At 45.2% G+C, this 21,204-nt stretch overlaps 9 non-coding genes across 9 annotated transcripts; all 9 read left to right on the top strand.

Annotated features, from left to right (window-relative positions):
- The first annotated feature begins 147 nt into the window (after window positions 1–147).
- trnad-guc lies at window positions 148–219 on the top strand. The gene has a single exon. It is a non-coding gene; the product is annotated as a tRNA-Asp (tRNA).
- A 119-nt stretch (window positions 220–338) lies between these two features.
- On the top strand, window positions 339–409 carry trnag-gcc. Its single transcript has one exon. It is a non-coding gene; the product is annotated as a tRNA-Gly (tRNA).
- A 740-nt stretch (window positions 410–1,149) lies between these two features.
- On the top strand, window positions 1,150–1,220 carry trnag-gcc. Its single transcript has one exon. It is a non-coding gene; the product is annotated as a tRNA-Gly (tRNA).
- Window positions 1,221–1,769: 549 nt separating this feature from the next.
- On the top strand, window positions 1,770–1,841 carry trnad-guc. The gene has a single exon. It is a non-coding gene; the product is annotated as a tRNA-Asp (tRNA).
- Window positions 1,842–1,960: 119 nt separating this feature from the next.
- On the top strand, window positions 1,961–2,031 carry trnag-gcc. Its single transcript has one exon. It is a non-coding gene; the product is annotated as a tRNA-Gly (tRNA).
- Window positions 2,032–2,771: 740 nt separating this feature from the next.
- Window positions 2,772–2,842, top strand: trnag-gcc. Its single transcript has one exon. It is a non-coding gene; the product is annotated as a tRNA-Gly (tRNA).
- A 548-nt stretch (window positions 2,843–3,390) lies between these two features.
- Window positions 3,391–3,462, top strand: trnad-guc. The gene has a single exon. It is a non-coding gene; the product is annotated as a tRNA-Asp (tRNA).
- A 119-nt stretch (window positions 3,463–3,581) lies between these two features.
- Window positions 3,582–3,652, top strand: trnag-gcc. Its single transcript has one exon. It is a non-coding gene; the product is annotated as a tRNA-Gly (tRNA).
- A 740-nt stretch (window positions 3,653–4,392) lies between these two features.
- On the top strand, window positions 4,393–4,463 carry trnag-gcc. Its single transcript has one exon. It is a non-coding gene; the product is annotated as a tRNA-Gly (tRNA).
- Window positions 4,464–21,204: the final 16,741 nt, after the last annotated feature.

Here is a 21,204-nt window from a genome sequence, read left to right as displayed (position 1 = left end):
CAGCTTTCCATAGAGGGGGCGCAGTAGTTCCTAGCTCCAACCATTCAGTCTCTACAGATATTTATGTTAGAAGGGTTTAAGCCCAACACTCCAAACTTAGGGTTAGTACCAATGCTCCACGTTTTTTCAAAGGTTCAACCCACCTTCTCCTCGTTAGTATAGTGGTGAGTATCCCCGCCTGTCACGCGGGAGACCGGGGTTCAATTCCCCGACGGGGAGAAAGGACCGCTTTTTTATAGGGTGAACAATGTTGCTGAGCCCACAAAGTGGAAAATATTCTTGGAAAAAAAGCTTTATGATACGATTTCCAGCCTTTGGGGTTAACTCACCCTTCCAAAGCATTGGTTGTTCAGTGGTAGAATTCTCGCCTGCCACGCGGGAGGCCCGGGTTCGATTCCCGGCCAATGCAAGAAGTTTTGAACATGTAATTTCGACAAGTATGCAAACCCCTGAGGAGGAAATCTGTGTTAGATTGCCAGGCCAACAGAAATCTCTGGTCTTGGGCGAATTCTCAACTGACTCTTGAAAAATACGACTTTGCTTTCATTTACAGTTTGGACATTTACTCATTGTCAGTAGACTTTGGTGAATCCATTGCAGATTTCCAGTGTGTGAGGTGATTTACTTTGTGCAAGGCTTTAGTTGTTAAATGGGAAAGAGTAACCAACTTGTCAGTGACAACTGTCTTGAGTTTGGCATTTGTGACAATGTCCTGGGATTTCCCACAAACACCTCACCTTCTAACTAGTATTGTGTGGCTTGTGAGCGGTATAGAGCAAAACCGATTACATGTTCGTGTTTGTGAGAGTCTCAGCTTTCCATAGAGGGGCGCAGTAGTTCCTAGCTCCAACCATTCAGTCTCTACAGATATTTCCTGTTAGAAGGGTTTAAGCCCAACACTCCAAACTTAGGGTTAGTACCAATGCTCCACGTTTTTTCAAAGGTAGGACCCACCTTCTCCTCGTTAGTATAGTGGTGAGTATCCCCGCCTGTCACGTGGGAGACCGGGGTTCAATTCCCCGACGGGGAGAAAGGACTGCTTTTTTATAGGGTGAACAATGTTGCTGAGCCCACAAAGTGGAAAATATTCTTGGAAAAAAAGCTTTATGATACGATTTCCAGCCTTTGGGGTTAACTCACCCTTCCAAAGCATTGGTTGTTCAGTGGTAGAATTCTCGCCTGCCACGCGGGAGGCCCGGGTTCGATTCCCGGCCAATGCAAGAAGTTTTGAACATGTAATTTCGACAAGTATGCAAACCCCTGAGGAGGAAATCTGTGTTAGATTGCCAGGCCAACAGAAATCTCTGGTCTTGGGCGAATTCTCAACTGACTCTTGAAAAATACGACTTTGCTTTCATTTACGGTTTGGACATTTACTCATTGTCAGTAGACTTTGGTGAATCCATTGCAGATTTCCAGTGTGTGAGGTGATTTACTTTGTGCAAGGCTTTAGTTGTTAAATGGGAAAGAGTAACCAACTTGTCAGTGACAACTGTCTTGAGTTTGGCATTTGTGACAATGTCCTGGGATTTCCCACAAACACCTCACCTTCTAACTAGTATTGTGTGGCTTGTGAGCGGTATAGAGCAAAACCGATTACATGTTCGTGTTTGTGAGAGTCTCAGCTTTCCATAGAGGGGGCGCAGTAGTTCCTAGCTCCAACCATTCAGTCTCTACAGATATTCCTGTTAGAAGGGTTTAAGCCCAACACTCCAAACTTAGGGTTAGTACCAATGCTCCACGTTTTTTCAAAGGTTCGACCCACCTTCTCCTCGTTAGTATAGTGGTGAGTATCCCCGCCTGTCACGCGGGAGACCGGGGTTCAATTCCCCGACGGGGAGAAAGGACTGCTTTTTTATAGGGTGAACAATGTTGCTGAGCCCACAAAGTGGAAAATATTCTTGGAAAAAAAGCTTTATGATACGATTTCCAGCCTTTGGGGTTAACTCACCCTTCCAAAGCATTGGTTGTTCAGTGGTAGAATTCTCGCCTGCCACGCGGGAGGCCCGGGTTCGATTCCCGGCCAATGCAAGAAGTTTTGAACATGTAATTTCGACAAGTATGCAAACCCCTGAGGAGGAAATCTGTGTTAGATTGCCAGGCCAACAGAAATCTCTGGTCTTGGGCGAATTCTCAACTGACTCTTGAAAAATACGACTTTGCTTTCATTTACAGTTTGGACATTTACTCATTCTCAGTAGACTTTGGTGAATCCATTGCAGATTTCCAGTGTGTGAGGGATTTACTTTGTGCAAGGCTTTAGTTGTTAAATGGGAAAGAGTAACCAACTTGTCAGTGACAACTGTCTTGAGTTTGGCATTTGTGACAATGTCCTGGGATTTCCCACAAACACCTCACCTTCTAACTAGTATTGTGTGGCTTGTGAGCGGTATAGAGCAAAACCGATTACATGTTCGTGTTTGTGAGAGTCTCAGCTTTCCATAGAGGGGGCGCAGTAGTTCCTAGCTCCAACCATTCAGTCTCTACAGATATTCCTGTTAGAAGGGTTTAAGCCCAACACTCCAAACTTAGGGTTAGTACCAATGCTCCACGTTTTTTCAAACTTACAACCCACCTCCTCCTCGTTAGTATAGTGGTGAGTATCCCCGCCTGTCACGCGGGATACCGGGGTTCAATTCCCCGACGGGGAGAAAGGACTGCTTTTTTTATAGGGTGAACACTGTTGCTGAGCCCACAAAGTGGAAAATATTCTTGGAAAAAAAGCTTTATGATACGATTTCCATCCTTTGGGGTTAACTCACCCTTCCAAAGCATTGGTTGTTCAGTGGTAGAATTCTCGCCTGCCACGCGGGAGGCCCGGGTTCGATTCCCGGCCAATGCAAGAAGTTTTGAACATGTAATTTCGACAAGTATGCAAACCCCTGAGGAGGAAATCTGTGTTAGATTGCCAGGCCAACAGAAATCTCTGGTCTTGGGCGAATTCTCAACTGACTCTTGAAAAATACGACTTTGCTTTCATTTACAGTTTGGACATTTACTCATTCTCAGTAGACTTTGGTGAATCCATTGCAGATTTCCAGTGTGTGAGGGGATTTACTTTGTGCAAGGCTTTAGTTGTTAAATGGGAAAGAGTAACCAACTTGTCAGTGACAACTGTCTTGAGTTTGGCATTTGTGACAATGTCCTGGGATTTCCCACAAACACCTCACCTTCTAACTAGTATTGTGTGGCTTGTGAGCGGTATAGAGCAAAACCGATTACATGTTCGTGTTTGTGAGAGTCTCAGCTTTCCATAGAGGGGGCGCAGTAGTTCCTAGCTCCAACCATTCAGTCTCTACAGATATTCCTGTTAGAGGGTTTAAGCCCAACACTCCAAACTTAGGGTTAGTACCAATGCTCCACGTTTTTTCAAAGGTAGGACCCACCTTCTCCTCGTTAGTATAGTGGTGAGTATCCCCGCCTGTCACGCGGGAGACCGGGGTTCAATTCCCCGACGGGGAGAAAGGACTGCTTTTTTATAGGGTGAACAATGTTGCTGAGCCCACAAAGTGGAAAATATTCTTGGAAAAAAAGCTTTATGATACGATTTCCAGCCTTTGGGGTTAACTCACCCTTCCAAAGCATTGGTTGTTCAGTGGTAGAATTCTCGCCTGCCACGCGGGAGGCCCGGGTTCGATTCCCGGCCAATGCAAGAAGTTTTGAACATGTAATTTCGACAAGTATGCAAACCCCTGAGGAGGAAATCTGTGTTAGATTGCCAGGCCAACAGATATCTCTGGTCTTGGGCGAATTCTCAACTGACTCTTGAAAAATACGACTTTGCTTTCATTTACAGTTTGGACATTTACTCATTCTCAGTAGACTTTGGTGAATCCATTGCAGATTTCCAGTGTGTGAGGGGATTTACTTTGTGCAAGGCTTTAGTTGTTAAATGGGAAAGAGTAACCAACTTGTCAGTGACAACTGTCTTGAGTTTGGCATTTGTGACAATGTCCTGGGATTTCCCACAAACACCTCACCTTCTAACTAGTATTGTGTGGCTTGTGAGCGGTATAGAGCAAAACCGATTACATGTACGTGTTTGTGAGAGTCTCAGCTTTCCATAGAGGGGGCGCAGTAGTTCCTAGCTCCAACCATTCAGTCTCTACAGATATTCCTGTTAGAAGGGTTTAAGCCCAACACTCCAAACTTAGGGTTAGTACCAATGCTCCACGTTTTTTCAAAGGTTCGACCCACCTTCTCCTCGTTAGTATAGTGGTGAGTATCCCCGCCTGTCACGCGGGAGACCAGGGTTCAATTCCCCGACGGGGAGAAAGGACCACTTTTTTATAGGGTGAACAATGTTGCTGAGCCCACAAAGTGGAAAATATTCTTGGAAAAAAAGCTTTATGATACGATTTCCAGCCTTTGGGGTTAACTCACCCTTCCAAAGCATTGGTTGTTCAGTGGTAGAATTCTCGCCTGCCACGCGGGAGGCCCGGGTTCGATTCCCGGCCAATGCAAGAAGTTTTGAACATGTAATTTCGACAAGTATGCAAACCCCTGAGGAGGAAATCTGTGTTAGATTGCCAGGCCAACAGATATCTCTGGTCTTGGGCGAATTCTCAACTGACTCTTGAAAAATACGACTTTGCTTTCATTTACAGTTTGGACATTTACTCATTCTCAGTAGACTTTGGTGAATCCATTGCAGATTTCCAGTGTGTGAGGGGATTTACTTTGTGCAAGGCTTTAGTTGTTAAATGGGAAAGAGTAACCAACTTGTCAGTGACAACTGTCTTGAGTTTGGCATTTGTGACAATGTCCTGGGATTTCCCACAAACACCTCACCTTCTAACTAGTATTGTGTGGCTTGTGAGCGGTATAGAGCAAAACCGATTACATGTACGTGTTTGTGAGAGTCTCAGCTTTCCATAGAGGGGGCGCAGTAGTTCCTAGCTCCAACCATTCAGTCTCTACAGATATTCCTGTTAGAAGGGTTTAAGCCCAACACTCCAAACTTAGGGTTAGTACCAATGCTCCACGTTTTTTCAAAGGTTCGACCCACCTTCTCCTCGTTAGTATAGTGGTGAGTATCCCCACCTGTCACGCGGGAGACCGGGGTTCAATTCCCCGACGGGGAACTTAGGGTTAGTACCAATGCTCCACGTTTTTATCAAAAAAAGCTTTATGATACGATTTCCAGCCTTTGGTGTTAACCAACTTGTCAGTGACTGTCTTAAGTTTAGCATGTAGTCGCTACTCCTCATCCGGAGGGCCTTCCCCTGACATCATGTCTGCCACAGTGTTCAAGATCCCTTGGAGCTGTGCAGCTGTTAGTGAGGCCAGATTATTCTGTGACCACAACAGAAGGGTATTTTCCATCTTGTGAGGGGGATAGAACCCAGACCGCCATTGTGGTTATGTTCGCTACCACTATGGTGCTGTCGGTCTGTTCCCAGCACATGTTTGTCCTGCAGTTGTGGGAGAAATTTGAGCAGTCTGCTCTCAACTCCGGCATGTTGATGTGGAGCTTGGACTAGCTGGAACTCCATGCCCACTGGCTGCCCTCCCCCTGAATACCTCTCCCCAGCCTGTGAAGAAGGCGTCTGTTTGAACCAGTTCCCTCCGATAGACTCTGCCCAGGCGTATCCCACCTGAAAGGAATTTCAGGGATTATGTGCATTCCTTGGACACAGTCAGGCGACAATACCTGTGTTCCTTGGTATGTAAACCTTGAGTATTGAACCGCCTCTGCAGGGGTCTCAAGTGAAGAAGGCCCAATGGGGTCAAAAGAGAGGCTGTGGAGAGGAGTCCCATCGGTCCCTAACACTGAAGAACAACAGGATTGAGATCTACAATTTTCTGGACTCACTCTGCTGTGAGGTGAGCCCTCATTGTAGACAAGTTGATATGCAAACCCACATTTTGTGTGGTGGCCAGTTGGACTTTTTGCATGTTCATCCTGAGCATCTGGGAGTCCAAGCTCCCAGATGCTTATGACTGAGCGTGACAATCGTGTAGGTAAATTAGAACCATCATCCCTTGTGATGTTGGGGTGCTAAAGTGTCATCAATGCATTTTGTGAATGTTTTTTGTGTCAGAGAGAGGCCGAAAGGTAATACTTGGTAGTTGTATGCAATGCCATTGAATGCAAAGTGCAGGAACGTCCTGTGAGCCAGGTGCATCGGTATGTGGAAGTAGGCATCTTTTAGGTCAACAGTGGTGAACCGCTGGCCTGGGCTGATAGCATCTTGAAGGGGAGGGTTTTCAAGCACTGGTTGAGAGGCCTCAAGTCCTGGATGGGAGCCAACGCTGTCTGCGTGATGAGATGACTGTAGACATGGCTTTGCCATTAGCACTTGTGACATCTCTGTGTCTAAGAGGGAGAGGAGTGTGGACACCGGAGTCATTTCAGCTGTCAGCTCAGGGTCACCATCCGTGGACAGGCGAGCTATCAGACCGTGCAAGTATGCCTGCAGCAGAGTGATCGCTTTCATGAGGCGAGCCACTGTGGCTAAAGTCAGGAAGGTGTCCTTTAAGTGGTCGTCAGCAGCCCAATGAGGTCCCGGGGGACAGCAGATAGACCTACCATTGATCTCCTTGTCTGGGAGGACCATAGCTGCAACAATGGGGTCCATGACTGGGTACTGGTCCTGTCCCAACTCTTTGGAAGAATCCATGAAGGTCCAAGGCTTATACTGGCTTGAGACATGGAACTGTGAATTCACCTTAGCCCAAGTTTGACGCAGTTTATTGGAGAACCTGGGGCACTGAGGAATGTACACTCTTCTCCGGCTGCTTTTAGGGTCTGGATTAATAACCAGAGCATTCAGAACCCTAGAGAGGAGCTCCTGCATATCAGCTGATGAAGAGTGAGCTTCACTCTCAGCCCTTTCTGAGCCATGATTTGATGATTGAGAACCAGTCTGAGAGGTCTCTTCGTAAAATAAAATAAAATACAATTTTATTGGTCACATACACGTGGTTAGCAGATATGAATGCGAGTGTAGCGAAATGCTTGTGCTTCTAGTTCCGACAGTGCAGTAATATCTAACAATTCTCCAACAACTACTTCTTAAGGCTATAGGTTCCCCTACAGGAACTCCACCCCCCCGTTCAGCTGAAACGGTGGCGCAGGGAATGCAAAAATATTCTTAGAAATATTTAAGTCCAATACCTCAAATGAAAGATAAACACCTTGTTCATCTACCCAGCGTGTCAGATTTTTAAAATGTTTTATGGCGAAAACACAGCATATATTTATGTTAGACCACCACCAAAACAAAGAAAAACGTAGCCATTTTGTCCAGCAAAATATAAATTGACAAAAGCAGGATATTTTTTTTAATCATTCACTAACCTCTTGAAAATCTTCATCAGATGACAGTCATATAACATGTTACACAGTACATTTATGTGTTGTTCGATAATATGCATTTTATATCCATAAATCGCAGCGGAGGTGTTGCTTAACATTTACGATAGCAAATTTCAAAAAAAAAATTTGTAATGACATTTTCGTCTTTTGAGCTTCTAGTCATGAAATCTATGCAGCCTACTCAATCACTTTTTATAGCTACTGTTTACAGGCCTCCTGGGCCATATACAGCGTTCCTCACTGAGTTCCCTGAATTCCTATCGGACCTTGTAGTCATAGCAGATAATATTCTAATCTTTGGTGACTTTAATATTCACATGGAAAAGTCCACAGACCCACTCCAAAAGGCTTTTGGCGCCATCATCGACTCAGTGGGTTTTGTCCAACATGTCTCTGGACCCACTCACTGTCACAGTCATACGCTGGACATAGTTTTGTCCCATGGAATAAATGTTGTGGATCTTAATGTTTTTCCTCATAATCCTGGACTATCGGACCACTATTTTATTATGTTTGCAATTGCAACAAATAATCTGCTCAGACCCCAACCAAGGAACATCAAAAGTCGTGCTATAAATTCACAGACAACACAAAGATTCCTTGATGTCCTTCCAGATTCCCTCTGTCTACCCAAGGACGCCAGAGGACAAAAATCAGTTAACCACCTAACTGAGGAACTCAATTTAACCTTGCGCAATACCCTAGATGCAGTTGCACCCCTAAAAACTAAAAACATTTCTCATAAGAAACTAGCTCCCTGGTACACAGAAAATACCCGAGCTCTGAAGCAAGCTTCCAGAAAATTGGAACGGAAATGTCGCCACACCAAACTGGAAGTCTTCCGACTAGCTTGGAAAGACAGTACCGTGCAGTACCGTAGAGCCCTTACTGCTGCTCGATCATCCTATTTTTCTAACTTAATTGAGGAAAATAAGAACAATCCGAAATTCCTTTTTGATACTGTCGCAAAGCTAACTAAAAAGCAGCATTCCCCAAGAGAGGATGACTTTCACTTTAGCAGTGATAAATTCATGAACTTCTTTGAGGAAAAGATTATGATTATTAGAAAGCAAATTACAGACTCCTCTTTAAATCTGCGTATTCCTTCAAAGCTCAGTTGTCCTGAGTCTGCACAACTCTCCCAGGACCTAGGATCAAGAGAGACGCTCAAGTGTTTTAGTACTATATCTCTTGACACAATGATGAAAATAATCATGGCCTCTAAACCTTCAAGCTGCATACTGGACCCTATTCCAACTAAACTACTGAAAGAGCTGCTTCCTGTGCTTGGCCCTCCTATGTTGAACATAATAAATGGCTCTCTATCCACCGGATGTGTACCAAACTCACTAAAAGTGGCAGTAATAAAGCCGCTCTTGAAAAAGCCAAACCTTGACCCAGAAAATATAAAAAACTATCGTCCTATATCGAATCTTCCATTCCTCTCAAAAATTTTAGAAAAGGCTGTTGCGCAGCAACTTACTGCCTTCCTGAAGACAAACAATGTATACGAAATGCTTCAGTCTGGTTTTACACCCCATCATAGCACTGAGACGGCACTTGTGAAGGTGGTAAATGACATTTTAATGGCATCGGACCGAGGCTCTGCATCTGTCCTCGTGCTCCTAGACCTTAGTGCTGCTTTTGATACCATCGATCACCACATTCTTTTGGAGAGATTGGAAACCCAAATTGGTCTACACGGACAAGTTCTGGCCTGGTTTAGATCTTATCTGTCGGAAAGATATCAGTTTGTCTCTGTGAATGGTTTGTCCTCTGACAAATCAACTGTAAATTTCGGTGTTCCTCAAGGTTCCGTTTTGGGACCACTATTGTTTTCACGATATATTTTACCTCTTGGGGATGTTATTCGAAAACATAATGTTAACTTTCACTGCTATGCGGATGACACACAGCTGTACATTTCATTGAAACATGGTGAAGCCCCAAAATTGCCCTTGCTAGAAGCATGTGTTTCAGACATAAGGAAGTGGATGGCTGCAAACTTTCTACTTTTAAACTCGGACAAAACAGAGATGCTTGTTCTAGGTCCCAAGAAACAAAGAGATCTTCTGTTGAATCTGACAATTAATCTTAATGGTTGTACAGTCGTCTCAAATAAAACTGTGAAGGACCTCGGCGTTACTCTGGACCCTGATCTCTCTTTTGAAGAACATATCAAGACCATTTCAAGGACAGCTTTTTTCCATCTACGTAACATTGCAAAAATCAGAAACTTTCTGTCCAAAAATGATGCAGAAAAATTAATCCATGCTTTTGTCACTTCTAGGTTAGACTACTGCAATGCTCTACTTTCCGGCTACCCGGATAAAGCACTAAATAAACTTCAGTTGGTGCTAAATACGGCTGCTAGAATCCTGACTAGAACCAAAAAAAATTATCATATTACTCCAGTGCTAGCCTCTCTACACTGGCTTCCTGTCAAAGCAAGGGCTGATTTCAAGGTTTTACTGCTAACCTACAAAGCATTACATGGGCTTGCTCCTACCTATCTCTCTGATTTGGTCCTGCCGTACATACCTACACGTACGCTACAAGACGCAGTCCTCCTAAATGTCCCTAGAATTTCTAAGCAAACAGCTGGAGGCAGGGCTTTCTCCTATAGAGCTCCATTTTTATGGAACGGTCTGCCTACCCATGTCAGAGACGCAAACTCGGTCTCAACCTTTAAGTCCTTACTGAAGACTTATCTCTTCAGTGGGTCATATGATTGAGTGTAGTCTGGCCCAGGAGTGGGAAGATGAACGGAAAGGCTCTGGAGCAACGAACCGCCCTTGCTGTCTCTGCCTGGCCAGTTCCCCTCTTCCCACTGGGATTCTCTGCCTCTAACCCTATTACAGGGGCTGAGTCACTGGCTTACTGGGGCTCTCTCATGCCGTCCCTGGAAGGGGTGCGTCACCTGAGTGGGTTGATTCACTGATGTGGTCATCCTGTCTGGGTTGGCGCCCCCCTTGGGTTGTGCCATGGCGGAGATCTTTGTGGGCTATACTCAGCCTTGTCTCAGGATGGTAAGTTGGTGGTTGAAGATATCCCTCTCTAGTGGTGTGGGGGCTGTGATTTGGCAAAGTGGGTGGGGTTATAATATCGTTCCTGTTTGGCCCTGTCTGGGGGATGGGGCCACAGTGTCTCCTGACCCCTCCTGTCTCAGCCTCCAGTATTTATGCTGCAGTAGTTAATGTGTCGGGGGGCTAGGGTCAGTTTGTTATATCTGGAGTACCTCTCCTGTCCTATTCGGTGTCCTGTGTGAATCTAAGTGTGCGTTCTCTAATTCTCTCTTTCTCTCTCTCGGAGGACCTGAGCCCTAGGACCATGCCCCAGGAGTACCTGAAATGATGACTCCATGCTGTCCCCAGTCCACCTGGCCGTGCTGCTGCTCCAGTTTCAACTGTTCTGTCTTATTATTATTCGACCATGCTGGTCATTTATGAACATTTGAACATCTTGGCCATGTTCTGTTATAATCTCCACCCGGCACAGCCAGAAGAGGACTGGCCACCCCACATAGCCTGGTTCCTCTCTAGGTTTCTTCCTAGGTTTTGGCCTTTCTAGGGAGTTTTTCCTAGCCACCGTGCTTCTACACCTGCATTGCTTGCTGTTTGGGGTTTTAGGCTGGGTTTCTGAACAGCACTTTGAGATATCAGCTGATGTATGAAGGGCTATATAAATGATATTTGATTTGATTTGAAATCTCGGTTTACATTGACGCCATTTTCAGAAAATTCTCCAAAATGTCCGGAGGAATTATAGAAAGCTACGCCAGGTAACAGAAATACTCATCATAAACTTTGACTAAAGATATATGTTCTACATATAATTAAAAAGATACACTGGTTCTTAATGCAACCGCTGTGTCACATTTTTTTTACATTACGGAAAAAGCCTAACATTGCAATAATCTGAGACGGCGCTCAGACATAACAATATTTCTCCGCTATGTTGGAGTCAACAGAAATACAAAATTACAACATAAATATTCCCTTACCTTTGATGATCTTCCATCAGAATGTAATGCAAGGAGTCCTAGTTCAACAATAAATCATTTTGTTTCATAATGTTCAATTCTAGTGTCCAAGTAGCAGCATTTGCTACCACTTTCAGCTCAAATGCCCAAAAATTGACTTCTGGTCCAGGATAACTTTGCATCAAAACTTCCAAATTACATATTACAGGTCGACGAAACTGGTCAAACTAAGTGCAGAATCAATCTTCAGGGTGTTATAATCATACAGATCGAATAGCATTCCAACCGGACCATTCATGTTCATCTGGGGCTGATTGGAACAGCCGAAGCACTCAAACGCAAACGCGCCTCAGGCACATGGAAATCTTTTGGGACACTTACTACTTTCCTTCACAATAGGTCAAAGTTTTTTATTTTATTTATTTTTATTTCACCTTTATTTAACCAGGTAGGCTAGTTGAGAACAAGTTCTCATTTGCAACTGCGACCTGGCCAAGATAAAGCATAGCAGTGTGAACAGACAACACAGAGTTACACATGGAGTAAACAATTAACAAGTCAATAACACAGTAGAAAAAAAGGGGAGTCTATATACGTTGTGTGCAAAAGGCATGAGGAGGTAGGCGAATAATTACAATTTTGCAGATTAACACTGGAGCAGTACGCAGTCGTGGGTGAACTGAGATAAGGAGAGGGCTAAACCAAAGTTAAACCCTCACCACCAGTGATAAATGATCAGATGGTCATGTACAGGTAGAGATATTGGTGTGCAAAAGAACAGAAAAGTAAATAAATAAAAACAGTATGGGGATGAGGTAGGTGAAAATGGGTGGCTATTTACCAATAGACTATGTACAGCTGCAGCGATTGGTTAGCTGCTCAGATAGCAGATGTTTGAAGTTGGTGAGGGAGGTAAAAGTCTCCAACTTCAGCGATTTTTGCAATTCGTTCCAGTCACAGGCAGCAGAGTACTGGAACAAAAGGCGGCCAAATGAGGTGTTGGCTTTAGGGATGATCAGTGAGATACACCTGCTGGAGCGCGTGCTACGGATGGGTGTTGCCATCGTGACCAGTGAACTGAGATAAGGCGGAGCTTTACCTAGCATGGACTTGTAGATGACCTGGAGCCAGTGGGTCTGGCAACGAATATGTAGCGAGGGCCAGCCGACTAGAGCATACAAGTCGCAGTGGTGGGTGGTATAAGGTGCTTTAGTGACAAAACGGATGGCACTGTGATAAACTGCATACAGTTTGCTGAGTAGAGTGTTGGAAGCAATTTTGTAGATGACATCGCCGAAGTCGAGGATCAGTAGGATAGTCAGTTTTACTAGGGTAAGTTTGGCGGCGTGAGTGAAGGAGGCTTTGTTGCGGAATAGAAAGCCGACTCTAGATTTGATTTTAGATTGGAGATGTTTGATATGAGTCTGGAAGGAGAGTTTACAGTCTAGCCAGACACCTAGGTACTTATAGATGTCCACATATTCAAGGTCGGAACCATCCAGGGTGGTGATGCTAGTCGGGCATGCGGGTGCAGACAGCGATCGGTTGAAAAGCATGCATTTGGTTTTACTAGCGTTTAAGAGCAGTTGGAGGCCACGGAAGGAGTGTTGTATGGCATTGAAGCTCGTTTGGAGGTTAGATAGCACAGTGTCCAAGGACGGGCCGGAAGTATATAGAATGGTGTCGTCTGCGTAGAGGTGGATCAGGGAATCGCCCGCAGCAAGAGCAACATCATTGATATATACAGAGAAAAGAGTCGGCCCGAGAATTGAACCCTGTTCACAGCAAATGCTTCACAGCAAATGCTGCATTACACTTTCTACTGAATGAGGACATGTAGTGGAAGACATAGGAAGTGTTTCCAGATCCATAACTTGTTGGGAAGGGAGGGGGCGATGACGTCAAAGTTGCCCCAACTTTCAGGATTTCAAAACTAGTTTGGAAGATTGCCTGCCCTATGAGTTCTGTTATACTCAGATACATAATTCAAACGGTTTTAGAAACTTCAGAGTGTTTTCTATCCAATATTATTAATAATATGCATATATTAGCAATTTAGGACAGATTTTGATGCAGTTCACTATGGGCACGCAATTCATCCAAAGGGGAAATACTGCCCCCTATCTCTAACAGGTTGTTAATACACACCAATCTAAAAGGGTGAATAAGAATATGTACATATAAATATATGGATGAGCGGCATGAGCAAGGTGCAATAGATGGTATAAGGCACAGTATATACACATATATGAGATGAGTAGTGTAAGATATGTTAACATTATTAACCTCTCTAGGCTAGGGGGTGGTATTTTCACGTCCGGATGAAAAGTGTGCCCAAAGTAAACTGCCTGCTACTCAGGCCCAGAAAACACTCTGAAGTTTCTAAAGCTGTTTGAATGATGTCTGTGAGTATAACAGAACTTCCAATGCTCAAAAAAATAAAGGGAACCCTTAAACAACACAATGTAACTCCAAGTCAATCACACTTCTGTGAAATCAAACTGTTCACTTAGGAAGCAACACTGATTGACAATAAATTTCACATGCTGTTGTGCAAATGGAATAGACAACAGGTGGAAATTATAGGCAATTAGCAAGACACCCCCAATAAAGGAGTGGTTCTGCAGGTGGTGACCACAGACCACTTCTCAGTTCCTATGCTTCCTGGCTGATGTTTTGGTCAATTTTGAATGCTGGTGGTGCTTTCACTCTAGTGGTAGCATGAGACGGAGTCTACAACCCACACAAGTGGCACAGGTAGTGCAGCTCATCCAGGATGGCACATCAATGCGAGCTGTGGCAAGAAGGTTTGCTGTGTCTGTCAGCGTAGTGTCCAGAGCATGGAGGCGCTACCAGGAGACAGGCCAGTACATCAGGAGATGTGGAGGAGGCCGTAGGAGATCTACAACCCAGCAACAGGACCGCTACCTCCGCCTTTGTGCAAGGAGGAGCAGGAGGAGCACTGCCAGAGTCCTGCAAAATGGCCTCCAGCAGGCCACAAATGTGCATGTGTCTGCTCAAACGGTCAGAAACAGACTCCATGAGGGTGGTATGAGGGCCCGACGTCCACAGGTGGGGGTTGTGCTTACAGCCCAACACCGTGCAGGACGTTTGGCATTTGCCAGAGAACACCAACATTGGCAAATTCGCCACTGGCACCCTATGCTCTTCACAGATGAAAGCAGGTTCACACTGAGCACATGTGACAGACGTGACAGAGTCTGGAGACGCTGTGGAGAACGTTCTGCTGCCTGCAACATCCTCCAGCATGACCGGTTTGGAGGTGGGTCAGTCATGGTGTGGGGTGGCATTTCTTTGGGGGGCCGCACAGCCCTCCATGTGCTCGCCAGAGGTAGCCTGACTGCCATTAGGTACCGAGATGAGATCCTCAGACCCCTTGTGAGACCATATGCTGGTGCGGTTGGCCCTGGGTTCCTCCTAATGCAAGACAATGCTAGACCTCATGTGGCTGGAGTGTGTCAGCAGTTCCTGCAAGAGGAAGGCATTAATGCTATGGACTGGCCCACCCGTTCCCCAGACCTGAATCCAATTGAGCACATCTGGGACATCATGTCTCGCTCCATCCACATACGCCACGTTGCACCACAGACTGTCCAGGAGTTGGCAGATGCTTTTGTCCAGGTCTGGGAGGAGATCCCTCAGGAGACCATCCGCCACCTCATCAGGAGCATGCCCAGGCGTTGTAGGGATGGTCATACAGGCATGTGGAGGCCACACACACTACTGAGCCTAATTTTGACTTGTTGTAAGGACATTACATCAAAGTTGGATCAGCCTGTGTGGTTTTCCACTTACATTTTGAGTGTGACTCCAAATCCAGACCTCCATGGGTTGATAAATTTGATTTCCATTGATAATTTTTGTGTGATTTTGTTGTCAGCACATTCAACTATGTAAAGAAAAAAGTATTTAATAAGAATATTTCATTCATTCAGATCTAGGATGTGTTATTTTAGTGTTCCCTTTCTTTTTTTGAGCAGTGTATTTGGCAGGCGAAATCCCGAGGACAAACCATCCAGGAAGAAAAAGGTTTTGAGGTCACTCTCTTTTCAATGGGTTTTCTATGTGGATCTAGATTTCTAAGGCACTTGCCTCGCAGTTTATCCCGTCTTAAAATGTATCGATTATTTCCGTTAAGAAAACAAGAGCAAAGAGAAAGAATTCGGCAGACAGAGTGGGAGGGTCGTCAGATCCTTGACTAGTCTCTCAAAGCACTTTATGATAACTGGAGTGAGTGCTACGGGGTGGTAGTCATTTAGTTCAATCTTGGTCATGGGGCGGCGGGTAGCCTAGTGGTTAGAGCATTGGGCCAGTAACCAGAAGGTTGCTGGATTGAATCCCCATGCTGACATAGTAAAAATCTATTGTTCTGCTCCTGAGCAAGGCAGGTAACCCACTGTTCTCTGGGTGCTGACGATGTTGATGTTGATTATTGCAGCCCCCCACACCTCTCTGATTCAGAGGGGTTGGGTTAAATGCAGAATACACATTTCAGTTAAAGTAAAGATGGAGATAGCATCAGGATTTGGTCCTAAGTCTTCAACAGAGCCTGTCGGGCTGAGAGAGAGGAGCTGTTTAGACCAAGAGGCTGCCTGGGCCTCCAATTCATCCAGAGTAGGTCCCCTGTCCTTCTTGGACTGCTTGGTGGGAGGGCCCGCCAAGGGTTGTCTACACTTAAGTCTGCTACCGGAGCCTCTAGCATTGTCTCCATCATAGCTAATTGTGCTTCACATAGGCAGGGCCCAAGAATAGCACAATACATGCAGCTGAAGGGGGAATTCATAGCCTGAATGGCATGCTCTAAGCCTAGGAACATCATACAGGTGGAATGGGCATCAGCCGAAGCAAAGCCAGCATTGCATTTATTGCATGGATCATTTTCTCGCTTTCTGAACAGATGTAGAAATACAAATATGTCATATAGAACCGCTAATCTGTATAACACCCCTTTAATATTATACCAGGTGTAAGTAGAAAGTAGTTCTGTTCTAAGGGCAATATGTGAATTAAGTAATAAAATATTCTTTAGATACCAGAAAATATTAGGGAAATTCCACTTACAATCCCCAAAAGGTATGGATGTGCAGAGCCAAACTCAACTGACACAGTAACCGACTATGTGTGAGGAGAGGTCCTGAGAACAGACTGACCAACTCTTGAGAGATTAGTGAGGCAAGCGCCTTGAATCTCACTCCGGCAACCGCTGCAGCTCGTGCCAGTAAGGGAGTATGCTAGCTAGGATAACTACTTAATTGCATCCACCGTGGAGCCCAGTTTCATAATTGCACCATATGTCCCAGCTTCTTGCCGTAGTTTTGAAAACAGGACTTATTTTAGGGCAATTTGTACTCTGCCAGCTCCTGTTACTTCTATTGAGTACCGTGGCACCAACTAGCCTTCCAAACGTTCTATTCCCAGCTTATTGTTCTACGTAACAATGCCTGCTTTGCTATTGTTGGCAGAGGCCTGCCCACGTTGCTGGTAGATAAAATGTAAACAACAGAAAAAAATACTCATGGAACTCTGAGGTTGTCCCATGGTTTACTATAGGGAAATATAGGTATGTCTGTCTATTTTGCCAAATATTTTGCAATGTGTATATTTAGATTTTTTCAAATTCGACATTTTAAACATCAGAATCTCCTCTTTCTAATTATGTAAGGCTGGGCAGCGTACTCCGTTGTCATCAAATGCTAGCCCCGAAATACATTTTCCCCTTGAAACGCTCCCCCATTGTTTTCCTATGGATAGGAATGCTGGTATATTTCGCAAAATATCTCGCAATGTGTGTATTTAGATTTTTTCAAGTCGGAAACCATTTTAAATCAGGATAATCTCCTCTTTCTAATTACATAAGGTTAGGCAGCATACTCTGCTGTCATTGATCGCTAGACCAGAAATAGTCAAAAGTTGCAATTTCTTCCCTGCTTCCTCATTATGCAGACATAAGGGTAGGCGCAGTACCCGGCCTCAATCTCCAGAGAGAAGAGACTAGCGTCCAGCCGAAGCTAACAAGCAAAAGGTAATGCAATTAGCTGGGAGGCTAACAGGAGGACAGACACAGACGAGACAACTAAGCCTCACGTTGTGAACAGGTTGGCCCAACCCGTTCACACTACTTCGTAGCACGGTGTCGACCTGTAAGGAAAAATCTTAACAGACGTCAAAACACTGCAGCGCACTCCTGGGAGGAGCAAGTTTTGCCCAGAATGGAGTATACTATACCAACGACAAACTCACCTACGGAGTCTTCTTCTACTTCTCACTCACTTGCGTACCCGAGGGAAGAAAAGAGGACTTGATGCGACGCACCCAGGTATTTATAGGGGGGTGGGCATGTGCATCACACCCGTGGCATGGAATTATGCTGATATTAATATCTCGATTCATCCTACCCCCAGGCGAAAGGATATCCCACGTTCATATCTTTGCCACATGTTTTTGCATTTTTACTTTAATGCCTTATTGCAAACAGGATGCATGTTTTGGTAATGTTTTTGTTCTCTACAGCGTTTCTTCTTTTCACTCTGTCATTTAGGTTAGTATTGTGGAGTAACTACATTGTTGTCAATCCATCCTCAGTTTTCTCCTACCACAGCCATTAAACTCTGTAACTGTTTTAGAATCACCATTAGCCTCATGGTGAAATCCCTGTGCGGTTTCCTTCCTCTCCGGCAACTGAGTTAGGAAGGACATCTGTATATTTGTACTGCAAAAATGTTTACTCCTGAACTTATTTAGGCTTGCCATAACAAAATGGTTGTTGGGGTGGGCAGTGTTCATGTTATCTGGAATTCCTTGGAAAGTCCCTACCCTACACCTTAACCTTAACACCTACCCGTTCCTTAACCTTAACACCTACCCGTTCCTTAACCATAGACTGCAGTGGCGCATTTGAAGATCAGGAAGTGTCTTTTCAGCATGTCCCTATCTTGCTACATAGAGTTTTTGGAAACGCAAAGTTTGAGCTTTTCTAGGATGTGACATTGAGGGCTAGCTCAGTGCTGCCCCCCTTAATTGAGTATCTCAAGTTGAAGGCCGATGAGGTACTGCAGGCTGCCATTAGCACCTACATTATCCTTTTAACTTCGGCTGCATTTCATTTTAAAGTAATCAGTTCAAGGACATTGTTTTGTGTGCTGTTCATTCTACAGTACAAGAGCAAGGTAATGTTGATTAGAAAGTCTTTACTTAAGCATGACTCGGTAGCTTGCATACAGCTCCGTTCAGTGGTGAGTAATGCCTAACTTGGCTCGCTAGTACTATATAGTATCACACTCAGATGCACACAACAGCAGCGCCATCTATTGGCTTGGCCACATCTCGTAACATCCTCCTTTATACAACAAATGAAGATAACTGCTCCTCGATTCATAAACAGGAGAACTAGGGTTAGACCCTTGCCAGTGAAAACATCACACTGTTAACAAAATCATAACTGTGTTTTTATTCAAGTACCATCAATAAGCATCAACTTTAAAGCCAATAAGCAGACTACCTTCTTCCCAATTACAAAAATGTTTTACCAACAATTTATAACCGTTACGATTAAACAACATAGGGTCTGGAGTATTTCACGGGCGGGCTGATATTTGCCCTGATTCTGGTGTGTCTCAGAGTTATATTTTCAGGCAGTGGGGCTGCTTCCATATCAGCAGCCTGTTGTTCACCACCTGCTTGGATGGCAGGTTCGTGCCATGGTCCCCAGTCATTCTCATCCATGTTTGTTTGGTGGTCGTTCAGGGGGATCCTGAGTTGTTCAGTCACTGCACAAATGTCTTTTCTGTTTCTGCTGTATTTTTTAGCATTTGCTAGTACTTCATACGACCGGTCACTGGGTTGATCAGTGCATATGCCCAGCGTCCAACTGCTGGCTGAGTTGTTGGGGTGGAGAAGAACCCTTACTGGTTGTCCTTGGATGACGATGGGCCTGAGTTGTTGGGGTGGAGAAGAACCCTTACTGTTTGTGGATGATGTTGGCCGTGTCATAGTGGTGTTTTGCTGTCGGCCCTTTTGCTTGTTTTCTTGGAATTACATTTTGTACCACTTGGGGTTCGATCAGTTTTTTCCATGGTGGGTAGGATCGTGCGTATGCGTCAGGACATGAGTCGCTGTACCGGAGAACTGTTAAGTCCCTCTGTTGGAGTATTACGCCATGGCAACATTGCTTTCCATGGGTCTTCACCATCCATCCACCTTTTTTTAGGATCATTTTGGCAATTTTCACCGCTGATTCTGCTTTGCCGTTTCTTTGGCTGTCATATGGTGATGATGTCACATGTTTAAAGTCCCACTCATCAGCAAATCTTTGAAAGTCCATTCCAGAGAAGGGGGGTCCATTATCACAAATAACTGTGTGGGCCATGCCATGTCTGCTGAACTGCTTTTTGCAGCATTCAAGGATGGTGTCTGATATAGTGTACTTCATCTCATTGAGCTCCCAGTAGTCCGTGTGATAATCAACCATGATGAGGTTGTTACTTTTGTTGAATGTGAGTAAGTCCATCCCTGTCATGGATGGACTTACTCATAGTCCTTCCATTCACCAGCTCCGGAGGTCTACGTCACAGGCCTTTTAGGCATCACTGAACTGGATTCATTACAACTGTCTTGTCTCATTACGCACACCTGGTTCCCATTCCCCCTGATTAGCATGTTATTTTTGTGCCCTCTGTTCTCCGTTGTCCTTGTCGGTTATTGCTACCATGTCCGTTGGTCCTGCGAGTACCTGTGCTGTTGTATTGGCTTCCATGCTACGTGTATTTGTGCACTTGTTTTATGGGTCTCGTCCCGTGTCTTATTTAGAGGTTTGTACCTCGCTCTTTTGTTTGGGTGAAGAAAATAAAAAACCCTATTAAGTATTCCTGTACCTGTCTCCAATCATTAGACAACGTGACAGAATAACCAACCTAAATAATGTCTCTCCAGATTCGGCAGCACCATGGAAAGCTTGCTGGCAAACATCCTGCGCTTGGAGGGGAATGTGCAGTCTCCAGCACCGGTTCTGGCACCAGCCCCCACACCACGACCTGCCTCTGTCCCATCTGAGCTGGCCCGTGGAATACCCCTGTCCCTCCCGGAGTGCTTTGACTGCGCGCCAGCAAGATACCGTGGCTGTCTACGGGAGAGACAGGGTTGCCACCATCATCTCGGGATCGACCGGGCGGGCCCTGGACTGGGGAGCCGTGGTCTAGGAAATGGGCAGACCCGAGGTCGAGTCCTACAAGTGCTTCACCCTCCTATTCCGCTCAATGTTTGATCATCCTATGGAGGGCAGAGAGGGGGGTGAGCGCCTACTCCGACTACGTCAGGGATCTAGGAACACCTCTGAGTTCGCACTGTAGTTACGGACCATTGCGGTCTCCACCGGATGGAACGAGTCTGCACTGGTGGAGTTAGCCTGCCGTGATGACAACCTGTCACTCGACCAGCTCATCATCATGGCGATTCGTTTGGACAACAATTTGCGGTCCTGATGAAGACCTGCGTGGAATCCGGAGCCCATGGCTACACCTGCTCTGTGGCCAGAGCAAATGGAGGTGGATTTTGCACGTTTGCCCGAGGCAGAGCGTAGGAGAAGGAGGAATCTGGGCATCTGTTCCTATTGTGGGGAAAGGGGTCATTTCTCCCTGACCTGCCCTCTAGCCCCAAAAAGGCGAAGAGGTGACAAGCTATGGAATTCTCCTGCTCCAACCCAGGTAGGAGGCAAGATCTCCCCTTCTTTTCTGTCAACTCAACCAGCGTGTTTTCCCGTTTAAATTCCCTGAATACCCTAGTCCCTCACTCCCGTTAGCTCTGATTTATTTCCAGAGCTGCCGGGAATCTTTTAGATAGCACACTGGCCACTGCATTACGCATTCCTTTGGTTCCCCTACAGTCA

This window comes from Oncorhynchus tshawytscha, linkage group LG20 (genome assembly GCF_018296145.1).
Source record: "Oncorhynchus tshawytscha isolate Ot180627B linkage group LG20, Otsh_v2.0, whole genome shotgun sequence".
Taxonomy (NCBI): Eukaryota; Metazoa; Chordata; class Actinopteri; order Salmoniformes; family Salmonidae; genus Oncorhynchus; species Oncorhynchus tshawytscha.
This window is presented reverse-complemented; position numbering and strand designations above follow the sequence as displayed.